General features: G+C 48.6%; 1 protein-coding gene across 2 annotated transcripts in view; it reads right to left on the reverse strand.

The window, feature by feature from the left end:
* Positions 1 to 10,622, reverse strand: part of LOC118914575 (NADH-cytochrome b5 reductase 2) — a 36,698-nt gene extending 26,076 nt beyond the window's left edge. Inside the window, exon 1 of one of the 2 annotated variants that reach the window (XM_057507312.1) lies at positions 9,759 to 10,619. The gene's annotated coding sequence lies outside the window, so the exon portion shown is untranslated. Of the gene's footprint in view, positions 1 to 9,758 lie in introns of both variants that reach the window. The other variant, XM_057507313.1, reaches the window with a different exon arrangement.
* Positions 10,623 to 11,089: the final 467 nt, after the last annotated feature.

Here is an 11,089-nt window from a genome sequence, read left to right on the forward strand (position 1 = left end):
TCCAGGTCCTCAGTTCCCGCCGGCACCACCTGAAGCCCAATCACCCCTCGCCCCCCTAATCCCAGCACCTAGCCAATAGCCACCAGCCCCGTAGAAGTAACACCACAATCACCCCATGCCCCTTCCTATATAACCCAGCACCTTTCCCTAATAAAGCGGAATTCTCCCCGACACCAGCAGCAGCTTGCCCTCGTCCTCTTTTTCCGGCGCTGGCTCCTCACACTCACCACTCCTCTCTGGCCTTTGGGTAAGTTTTCCCCCGGGGTGGGCCGCTCTTCCCCGACGAGGAGGGAACTCTCCCCGCCTCAGGCCTTCATGGCTGCGGCGGACCCTCAGGCCCCCCTCCAACAGCCATAAACGAGGTGACTCCTTTGCGGATGAGAACGCTCCCTTCCCCCCCTCCTCCTTTCGTTCCTTCCGCCGAAAACTCCTAGTACTAGGTTCCTCGGACTCCGGCACTCTGCCTCCTTAGAGGAGTCTGGGTGACAACCACACTTCCTAAGAAACCGACTCGTATACGAGTTTCCGCAGACCACCAAGGGTCACCGGGGACGCCCTTCGTCTCCTTGCAGTCTGCTCCCAGTCCGAGGGTCTCCGTTCGTCTTCCCCTGTTTGTCTCCTTCTCTGTCCTTTAGTCATGGGAGCCTCCTCATCCCTCCCTGGAAGTTCACCTCTTGAATGCCTGCTCAAGCATCTAGCCACCCTCTCCCTGACACCTGATATAAAACCAAAACTTCTCCGTAAATACTGCTCCCAAGATTGGCCGACATACCCCCTAGACAATAACAACCAATGGCCCGCAGGGGGATCTCTTGATCCTGACATCACTTGCGATCTCTTTAACTACTGCCAGCGCCTGAAAAAATGGAAGGAGATTCCCTATACCAAAGCTTTTCGCCTCCTAGCTCAAAATCCCAGCCTCTGCACCACCTGTTCCCCGCCCCAAGTTCTCCTAGCTTGCAGGCTATCTCCCTCCCCTCCACACACTCCCAGTCCCTCCTCGATTACCTTTGACCCAGCCGACAAACCTCCGCCATACAGGCTTCCCCCTTCAGCCCCTCCCCCTCCTACAACCCCTCTGCCCTCTTCCGCCACGGCCTCCGCCTCCCCCTCCTCTCCTACAACATCCCCTCCCCCTTCCTCCACCACCATCTCCTCCCCCACCTCACGCCCCTTGCAGTTCAAGCCTGAGCCTTTCAGCCCCCCTCCAACTAATTTCCAGGAGCCTCCTCTGTCTTTGCCCCCATCACCTGTTTCTACCCCACAGACTGAGCGTGAACCTTTCAGTCCCCCTCAGACTCGGTCCCGAAAGCCTCCCATAATTATCGCGTCTTTGCCCCCATCACCTGTTTCTCCCCCACAGACTGAGCCAGAACCCTTCAGTCCTCCTCAGACTCGGTCCCAAGGGCCTCCCAAAATTATTGCCCCCCTCCGAGAAGTAGCAGGATCCGAAGGCATCGTGCGCGTTCACGTCCCTTTCTCCTTAGGAGATTTAGCCCAACTGGAGAAACGCCGAGGTTCCTTTTCCACTGATCCCACGACATATATCAAGGAGTTTCAATGGACCCTCCAGTCATACAGCCTCACACATCATGACATTTTCATGCTCCTGGCCAATACCCTCCTTCCTGAAGAGCGCAGACGAGTTTGGGACTTTGCCCAAACGCACGCCACCGAAACCCACAGGACTGACCCCACCTATCCCCCTGGCCCTACCGCTGTCCCCGAACAAGACCCACACTGGGATTATAACACCGCCGTGGGTCTCCACTCTTGAGATATTTTCGCCTCCTGCTTAATAACAGGTCTGAAAAAGGCAGCTCGTAAAGTAGTCAATTTTCAAAAGCTCCAAGACATAATTCAAAGGAGGGAGGAGACTCCCTCCGAGTTCTTAGACAGACTCACTCAAGCCCTATTACAGTTACCAGCCTAGACCCAGAAACGCCTGACAGGAGACATGTCCTTATGACATACTTCCTGGCTCAAAGCTACCCCGATCTTAAAGCTAAACTCAAAAAGTTAGAACAGGGCCCTGCTACCCCACAGACTGAGACCCTAACAGTGGCCTTTAAAGTCTTCCATAACCGGGAGGAGGAGAAAGAACACCGTAAACAAAAGGCTGATCAGGCCAATTTCCAAATGTTGGCCCAGCTGATAAAACCACAACCTGGGCGCTCTTCTACAAACAAGCCCCCCCCCCCCCAGGAGCTTGTTTCAAGTGCAGACAAGAAGGACATTGGTCAAGGGCGTGCCCCTCCCTCAGAACTCCTACCACCCCATGCCCCAGATGCCCCAAAAAGGGCCACTGGGGGTCTGATTGCCCAGCCACCAGAAGGGGAGGCTGGACAAACAACCCCCATCCTAAGCCCTCCGTAGTGGGGCTGGCAGAAGAAGATTGACGGGGCCCGGGGGCTTCTCACCCAACCATTTCCATCACCAAACAGGAGCCCAGGGTTACTCTAATAGTAGACAGTTGCGCCCCTTACCATTCTGTCCCCACATCACCTAAAGGATCTCTTAACCTGCAAAAGTTTACAGACTCTCCCTCCCTCCAGACTCCTGACCTTACTGTCCTCTTTCCTCCAAAATCCAGACATTTCTTTCCTCCCCTACCCGCCCCTGAATCCGGCCACTCTTCTTCCTCTACCCTACTCTCCTCATACTCCCTCACAAGATTGCCTGGAAGCCCTTCACAACTTCCTTCCGTGCCACTCCACGATCTCCAAAGGAGCCCTCTCACACTCTGACCTCATCTGGTTTACTGATGGGTCCTCCTTTAAACATGAGGGCACCCATTACGCAGGATACGCAGTAGTCTCCATCGAAGACGTCATCGAGGCACGAGCCCTACCCCCCGGTACAACCAATCAACAGGCCGAACTCATTGCAGCCACCAGAGCTTGTACTCTGGCCCAGGACACGTCTCTCACACTGTACACTGACTCCAAATACGTATTCCACATTCTCTTGTCTCACACAGCAGTATGGAAAGAACGAGGCCTTCTCACCACAAAAGGGAATTCCATCACTAATTCAGCCCTGATTACTAAACTTCTAGAGGCTTCACAACTCCCACACCGACTGGGCATAGTCCACTGCAAATCACATCAAAAGGACGACTCCCCCATTACAAGAGGTAACAATAAAGCTGACAGAGTAGCCCGGTCGATTGCCCTATCAGAAGACGCACCAGACAACGATCCGTCTACCCCTGCGGTTTTAGCCTTATCACAAGACACCCTCTGTTCCCAGGACAGAGAGTCTCTCTTCCACCTCTTACACGATCTGTTCCATCCTAGCCCCCAATCCTTAATCCATTTTTTACAATCCTTTTTTTCTCTCTCTCCTGAAGACAAAACCCTACTTGACCAAATCACCCGCAGGTGCACCATTTGCCAACACACTAACCCTAATACCCCCCTCAAGGCCCGACCCTTCCCGGCTCATCAAGCACGGGGTAATGTCCCTGCCGCAGATTGGCAAATAGACTTCACTAACATGCCCCCCCCGTACAGTGTACCAGATACCTACTCGTGTTAGTAGATACATTTTCAGGATGGGTCGAGGCTTTCCCCACCACTAACAAAGGAGCATCTGCAGTTGTCTCTATCCTCCTCACCCAGATCTTTCCTAGGTTCAGGGTGCCCACTTCCCTCCAATCAGATAACGGCCCTGAGTTCACTGCCCAAATTATTCAGAACCTCTCCAATTCGCTCTCACTCCCCTGGCATCTACACTGTCCTTATCAACCACAGGCTTCGGGAAAAGTAGAAAGAGCCAATAGGACTCTAAAAGACATCCTGACCAAACTATCTCTAGAACTACACCTTGACTGGGTTCGCCTACTTCCCTTAGCTCTACTCCGCATTTGGGCCCTCCCAAAGAAACCTTCCTTCTTGTCACCCTTTGAGATCATATACGGCCGCACAATTCTACCCCCAGGGCTCCCTTCCCACAAAGGACCGATTCCTCCCAATATGGCCCTTCCGCTACTCTCTCTCCTCCGCACCGAATTGTGGAAATATCAAGATTGGCTCCTTCCTGATCCATCCGCCTGTCTTACAGCCCGGCCAACTAGTGTTTTATAAGCCGCCAGAGGATCGGCCCTCTCTCACCCCAAAATGGGAAGGTCCACACCCAGTTATTCTCTGCACCTCCTCGGCCGCCAAGCTCTGACTGCCTGATAACTCTGTCACCCCTTGCATTCATATCTCCAGGTTGAAACCAAACACCCAGGACCCACCTTCTCTGGACACTCAAGACCCATCAGTCACAATCCAGAGTCCTTTGGATACAGCCCAAGACGCTGTCTACTCTACCACGCCTCATCCCTCTGATCCCTTGAAACTCTGCATCTCCCATTCACCCCCTTTGCCATCCATACCTGAATCATGACTTTTTCCTCCTTTACTGCTCTCTCGCTTTTTTTCCTCATTCCTATTGTCTTCCCTGCCACCCCAGCCTCCTTTGCATGGCGATTCAAAGTCAGACAGACTTACACACAGCATCAAACAAAACTTACTACCCTCATTTCCACATCAGACTGCCCTCTGAAAGGCTGCTCCGAGCCTTTATACCTCCACTTTCCTCCCTCCACCGAAGTGTTCGCTAGCAGCTACCTTTATTCTCCCTACCTCTGCTTCCTCTATGACCAAAAACAAGCCTGTTGCAGGCGATGGCCAGACACCTACGGGGGATGTCCCTACAGGTCTTGCATCATTCACTACATGGGTAACTCCTGGTACCCACAGTATTACTCCTCCAGCAGTTTCATAAAATATCCCAATAGCTCATTCTTCTTATTAATCCCAGATTCCTGGAACTCTCGATGGGCCACCAGAGTCACAGCCTCAGTTTACTATGGGGGGCTCCTCGACCCCCCACGGTACCCTTCATATCTCTCAAGAGTACGTTCCCTCTCATTCCCAGATCTCTCAAGTTGCATCAGACATCGGACATTCTGAAAAAGTTATTGTCCAAACTCTTGACGGCGCCTCTTCATCTTCTTACCTCTGCTCCTACTCTTGGTTACAGCTCATCCAAGACACCACCATCTTTCTCAACCACACCCTCAACACCGCCAATTGTTTCTTGTGCGCATCACTACAGCGCCCACTGCTGGCCACCGTGCCCCTTAATATTTCCAACTACTCCTTCCATGTAGAAGGACAACCCTTCTGTCCCCTGGCAGACATACCCCTATGGGAACCAGAATATGCAGATAATCTCACCATCCACTACTGTGTAGGCCCAACCGCTCCCCCCTCCAGCGCACTTCACTGCCTCTCTATCTACACCCCTACCTCCGGCTCTAAGACTTTTACGCAACCAGGTCACTTCTTTTGGTGCAATGGCAGTCTTTTCAACTCACTGCCTCCCAACTCCAATATACCCTGCATTCTCGTCACCCTAATCCCACAGCTTACACTTTACACCATGGCAGAATTTCTTGAGCTCCAACCTCCCTTGCCCTCGCGCACAAAAAGGGCTGCTTTCCTTCCCATCATGGTTGGTATCTCTTTGACCACCTCAGCCATTGGGGCAGGGTTTTCGGGAGGAGCCTTGGGTCACTCTCTATGGGCAATTAAAGATCTCAACGCCAAACTTGAGGGAGCCCTGACATCCACTGCTGATTCCCTGGCCTCTCTCCAAAGACAGGTCACTTCGCTTGCTAAGGTCACCCTTCAAAACCGGCGGGCCTTAGATCTGCTTACAGCTGAGAAGGGCGGCACCTGCGTCTTCCTTCGGGAAGAGTGCTGCTATTACATCAACGAATCTGGCATTGTAGAAACTGACATTACCAAACTCACCGACCTTGCCTCCAGCCTCCACTCTGCTTCTGATTCCAACCCATTCTCTTCAATACTAACAAACCCCTTCCTCACCTGGCTGTGGCCCATTGCAGGCCCCATAATAATCATTCTTCTCGCCTGTCTCTTCTTGCCTTGCATAATAAAGTTTATCAAATCCCAAGTCGGTAAAATCTCTAATCAAACTTTCAACCAGCTTTTACTCAGGAACCATCAGCTTCTGGCCACAGAAGATCCCTCACCCTCACCTGACCTCCTCACCACACGCCGAGATGGACGCCTCTCTCTGCTGGAAACTGTTCCTGGAAACAATGGCCGCAGACGCCTGGCTTCTGGCACCCGTATCCTCTTGGCACCATTGGAATTAACAAGTCCTCGACCTATAGTTACAGGGAACCTTCATTGATATCCAACCTGAAGAAGTCCACATCTACTCGTCCTTACTGTGGGGAGTCCTATCAGCCCTTTCCTCCCAGTCCTCAAGCCCTCACTCCCTTCTCCGCCCCCGTTCAGCAGGAAGCAGTCAGAGAGAAAGCAACGTCCACAACCCCATAGAGGAGAAAGGGGGGAATGAAGGGTCCCCACCCATAAGATGGCGAACCTCCTGCTTCTCTTCCGGGTCCTCAGTTCCCGCCGGCGCCACCTAAGCCCAATCACCCCTCGCCCCCCTAATCCCAGCACCTAGCCAATAGCCACCAGCCCCGTAGAAGTAACACCACAATCACCACATGCCCCTTCCTATATAACCCAGCACCTTTCCCTAATAAAGCGGAATTCTCCGGTGAATTGCTGCTGTGTGTCGCTCCTTTCCTTTCAGTAGGTACCTGGGAGTCATTAATGTGTGAGTGTGACTTTTTCTTCTCTCCATTTTAAACATAATGATCATCAAATCTTGTTGGTTCTGTGAAAAAATGTTTCCTGAACCCAATTTTTTCTCCTTATCACTCTTGTAGTCCTCAGATTTGGGGACTTGTTTGCGTTTCTGGATCTCAACTGTTTCCTACCTACACTCTTTCCCTCTATCCCTTCAGCCTTGGCTTCTGCCAGATCTATTTTTCTTTAGTACAGGTCTGATTTTTTTTTCTCCTCTGCACTCACAGGGCAATAGTTCCTCTCACTTGACTGCAAGACAGAGTCCAACCTTCTTAGCACCAAAATAAGACCTTTGACAACTGGGACCCAGGCTGTAATTTTAAATAATCTCCTCTCAATCCCCTTGTCAAAGCACCAGACACACAGAACCGCCTCCTTTGTCCCGGACATCCCTCTGCTTAGCCCTCTGGTTCTTCTCTATGGAATACCTTCCCTTCTCTGTTTACCTGAAAGACTTCCTCTTTGTCTAAGACCCAGCATAAACATCTAATCTTTAGTTAAGCCTTCCCTGATACATCTAGGAAGTCACTCCCTTCTCTGTATTCCCTCTGAATCTGTCACAGCATTTATCACCTTGTACTGGAAGCAGTTGCATTCAAGTCTCAAATCCTGTGCTAGAAATCAGGGACTGGGTTTTATTTGTTTTTGCACCCCCAGAGCCTGAGAATCTTTCAAGAAGTTGGTGCATAATGAGGACTTGCACTTGGTCTCATGAGAGAATGAATGAAACAAGGAAGCAAGTGGAGGGTGGGGAGGGCGGCGCAGCACCAGAGTGGTGTAGAATTGGTCGCTCTTTCTCCTAGTTAGACAATGTGGGGGCAGTGAGTTTACACTGAGTCTAGTGAAGGTTCCGTCTCACTTAGCAATTGCGTGACTCTGCCACTTCAACTTTATAAGCCTCAGTTTCTTTGTTTCTTGAACTTGGAGTAAGTTTCCTTACCTCTTCACACCATGGGACTGTGTTAGAAGCAACTGAGAGAAGATATGTAAGGAGTCTGCCGAGTTCTGCAGAGACATAAGTTTCCAAGGACACTCGAGGGAAGACTGATCACAGACCTGGATGACAGCACCCTTCCTGGGACGGTGCACCTGTGGAAGCAGGCGGCCCTTGGTCTCCTTCAGGCAGACAGGCTGGACCAACGTGCCAATTGAATTGAAGCAAGTGGGCCAGCTGCAATGGTGCCAAATTCTAGTCCACAGTGGCACTGTGGGAAGCATGGTGGCTTATAGTGTGTGCTTGATGGGCCTTTTCTGATAAGACAACAGGAGCGTTCAATAGACCCACTGAAGCAGGGAGGCACATGGAGCTTGGGTTCTTGAGTTCCCCTAAAAGAAGAAAAACTGGAAGTACGCTGATGATGTCTGACTCACACTCATGTTGCCAGTGCTCAGCATGGCACCAGGCTGCCTGGTGCCTCGGGAGGCTGTCGTCTGGGCCATCACTATGAAGCACAGCCACTCCTTCGAACAGCACAGCAGGCTCTGGAGAATGTTCTCTCCTTTGTGCACAGGAAAGATTCTCTCTATGCTCAGAAACATGACACGAACTGTCTGACATCACTTGATGTGCTAAGAGCTCTAATGGGAGCTCTGATCAAGTCCTGTAGCTTCATTCTAATGGCAGCATGGATTATAGCTGTGCCTGTCAATCATCTGCAGGAACTCTCTCAGAGCCTCGGTGCCCAGCCCCTGCTCAGCCTGCCTGTCCAGGTCAGCTGACATGACTCACTCTCAACAGGGTGCAGTCAGAGGAAACAGGTCCATTTAAAAATGTAACTGCTTTCTAAAATAAAACAAAATCTTTATAAAAAGGCAAAGCACCAGCTAGTCTAATTTTTTTTTAAGATGTAAGAAATATACTAAATTAGGAAAGTAGAAAATACCACAAAAACAGAAGGTATTAATTATAAGGAAAAGTTTTGTACAACTCAAAGCAATTAGTAGGAGAATGTGAATGTTATAGTTATTATTAGGAGATTTAAATTATCAAAATTGATGGAGAAAAATTTTAAAGCTAAAAACCTAAAAATAACAATAAAAGAAATTGAGAAAGTTACTTTTAAGACTTCAAGGAATAGACGTTTATTATATGTACTTAAATGACATCATTATTTATTATTCTCCTGTTATAAATTATACACAAAGCACAGAGCAAAAAGGAAAGCCCTTTTCATGAAGAACACTGATACCAAAATCTGATACAGGCAGACAATAAAAAGAAAATTACAGGCTGGTGGTTCTCAAACTTTTTGGTACCAGGACACCTTGACACTTTGAAAATAATACCATGGAGAATGGTTTTTAAAACTAAACAGCTTTTATGAGATATATCTATTAATAGTTAACATATTAGAAATTAAGGCAGAAATTTTAAGAAGTATGGTTTTATTAAGATAGCCATAATAAAACCATTCAGTGTTAACATAATAACATGTGCATTCAAATACCTACATTTTCCAAAACAAAATAATTGAAATAAGACTGACATGGTTTTGCATTTTTTTCAAAACTGTTAAATGTCTAGCTAAAGAGAAGGTAGGTGGGGTTTTCTAGCTGTTTGTTACAGTCAACCTGTTGACATATCAAATGCTATGCAGCCTCTGGAAAACACTGCACAGTTGTGAGAGAATGAGAGTAAAAAGGGAGAATCATGTCTTGGTATTACTATGAAAATAGTTTTGACCTTGAAGACCTCCTAAAAGGATCTTGGAGATCCCTAGTGGTCTCCAGTTCACAGTGTGAGAACATCTGTTACAGGTCAATGTCAGTGGTGAATGTTGATACAGAAATCTAATGGGGTCTAGGTAAAGAGAACCCAGCAGTACACTGAAAGATGAACATGCCATGCCCAAGGGTGATTCATTTCAGGAATGTAGGACTGTTAGAAAATCTATTAATATGGATCTAATATGTTAATAAATCAAATGAGAAAATCATTTACTCATTTCAATAAATACTAAAAACTTTTTTCACAAAATGCATTAATTTCTGAATAAAAAAATCCCAGGAAGGAAGATATCATAAAATAAATATATCTTTATCCCGAAACCAGCCTCATGTTCAATTAAAATATACCTGAAGCACAATGGAAGCAGAACTGTCCTGAGCCCTCCTGGGGAAGCCGGCTGCCCGTGATGGCGGCGAGTGGGGAAGAAGGAGCGCCTGATGGCCTCAGCAGCAGTAGCTGAAGAACCAGTGGTCAGTCAGCTGAAACCATTAGCTGCAGCCGTTCCATTCTCTAGCGGCAACTCCGTGAGCAGCAGCAACTACCCAGGCCTTCCCAGTTAGGGCTCCCTCACAGAACTGCCTGGTGGCAATCTGTAAACTGACCTGCATGGCCATGAGCCAGCTGGGGCCTCCTTGCCTCCTAAGATCTGGCTGCAAAGAAACCTGGAAGGGTGGAGGGGAAGTGACTCCACAGAGGCCACCTGGGAAGGAGCAAGAAAACCCATCTTTATTACCCATGGATGGTTCTCACCATCAAGCCCAAATTATAATCTCTGAGCCTCTCCTTGATGCCAGACACCTGGGAATAATGAGAAATGCTTATTGTATTCTAGAGACATAAAATATATATATGCTACTAGAAGTGGGTGTTTCACCCAAGAGTAAAATATCAAGCTCATTCTTGCCTTCCCCCTCTTTTTTCTCCACCTATCCTGTCTCCAAACACTTTAGATCCTATATCACAGCATGCCTTGCCTCTACCTTCTACTTTGGGGCTCAGTCCTTAATACTGATGCCGGGGTTCTTGTTTGCTGAGCCAAAGAATGAGCTTCACAGTCAAGGTAGGAGAACAAGGTACAGGCTTTTATTTAGAGATACAGTGAAAGGACAGAGCTCCGGGCTCACGCCAGGAGGGGACAAGAGAGTCCGTGGTGGTGCATTGTCTAGGGGTTTTATAGGCAGTTGAGGATATTTGGGAACGTGAAAAAAGCTTAGGGGTGTGGACGTGTTAAGTGGTCTCTGAATATTTAGAATTAACACAAGCAACTTCCTCTGATTACTTCTCCTTGGGATACCAGCATCTTGGTCTGGGGGCATATCAAAAGACTGCCTGCCCAGCCCCCAAGGTGGGCTGAGGTATTGTCTACTTGCTAAAGAATCTTGCCTCTTGAGCTTCCTGGGTGTTAAAATACAATCTTATCTTCAAGATGGAATTCTTCCTGCCCTTTACTATGCCGTCTACAGCTGGGTCTGCATGCTAAGTTAGTTGCTCAGTTTGCAGAATCACCTCGTCAGATCCGAAGGAGGAAAGACAGCACATAGGCCTGGGCCTTTTAGTATGCTAAAGTGACTCTTCCACATGGTTACAAAAGTTTCGCATAATAAAACGTGTGCTACTCTTCTTTATCTGGGGAACATTAACTGATTTCACTGAAGAATGATTTTAGAGCTCAATGTTA

The sequence above is a fragment of the Manis pentadactyla genome, chromosome 9 (assembly GCF_030020395.1).
Source record: "Manis pentadactyla isolate mManPen7 chromosome 9, mManPen7.hap1, whole genome shotgun sequence".
Taxonomy (NCBI): domain Eukaryota; kingdom Metazoa; phylum Chordata; class Mammalia; order Pholidota; family Manidae; genus Manis; species Manis pentadactyla.